Source organism: Bidens hawaiensis, unplaced genomic scaffold (assembly GCF_021521415.1).
Source record: "Bidens hawaiensis isolate Kalapana, Puna unplaced genomic scaffold, B.hawaiensis_p1.1 tig00027390_1, whole genome shotgun sequence".
Taxonomy (NCBI): Eukaryota; Viridiplantae; Streptophyta; class Magnoliopsida; order Asterales; family Asteraceae; genus Bidens; species Bidens hawaiensis.
In genome coordinates, this window is record NW_027494440.1 from 196,948 (window position 1) to 198,370 (window position 1,423).

The following is a 1,423-nucleotide window of genomic DNA, read 5'->3' on the forward strand; positions in this document are numbered from 1 at the left end:
TGGTAGATAGTCGGAAGTGGGTGGGCGAGTTGGCTAACCTATTGTTTTTAGATTTTTTTTTTTTTTGGAAACGTACCCTAGGTGACGGTGGTGTGACGTTTCACACGCATGTTAACTGAGCAGTGGAAGACTTATTAAGTTAATTTGAGTGATGTCAGATATTGTTCAACCAATAACATTCAACATAACATTTATTTAAGTTGGACTTGTGTTTAATACCAAAAACATAATTTGCACGTGTTGACAAGGACACGATTTCAAATACAAGTCCAACTATCAGCTGTTTGAAACATACACCCATTTTTATCCACCTCTCTCCAAGAAGCTTTCATTGTTATTTACCTGAATAACACGTTTAAAAATGCGTCAACACATAGATTGGTAAGTTCTTGAGTAATAAAACAATAATTTCAATTCAAAAGTGTTGTTATGAATTCTCTTACTAAAGATTTAACGTCAGTTACAACTAGTACTAGGGTATATATATATAGGGTGCAGTTATTGTACGCTAATGCCTTAACGTACGGTAGGTACGCGAGACGCTCAAATGCAAAAACCTAAAACGCTCACAAAACTTAAACGCTCAACAAACGCTCATGAAACGCTAAAAAAACGGTCTTCGCGAAAAAAGTGAAAAATTGATCGATTAACCATCCAAAATTGTTTTTTTTTTGTTGAACAAGCGATTAATTGGATATGTATTGACGATTCCGAGATGTTTGGATGTGATTTCATGTATCGATTCGTGAAAAATGGATTCGCGTACGTAATGTACGTTAAGGCATTAGTGTATTTGATCTTTCCCTATATATATATATATATATATATATATATATATATATATATGGGAAGGTGTTAACGTACAATAATAGGTTATCGTACATTAGGTACGCGAGACCCAGCACCACCCGATCCTAATTGCAATTAAAACTACGCGGTGGCATAATTGTAATTAAATCAAAAATACTTATCGCACAACAGATCGTCCTTTGCTGCAAGCCTTCAACCATAATCAATCATCCACAAAACCAAAGCATAATCAAAATCGATAAACCCATTATCGCTATAGTTTAATAATCTTCAAATTCATCAAAAAATGTTGATTTAATCAATTGAATTGATGTGTAAGAGGCTTTAGAATCATCAATCGATTATGAATTGCAAAATAATACAATTAATTGAGCTATAATTAGGGTTCATGTTTAAACGTTCTGCACAAAACTTTAAACGTTCTGGACTTTTTGTACAGAACTTCTAAACTTTTTGTCTAGAACTTCTAAAGTAAAAAGTTTAGACTAATATGAACACCAAAATGAACAAAAAGTTTAAACGTTCTGACCAAAATATACACTTAAAATGACCAAAAAGTTTAAAGGTTCAACTAATACGTTCTGACCAAATCTACAAATTAAAAGTTCTGACC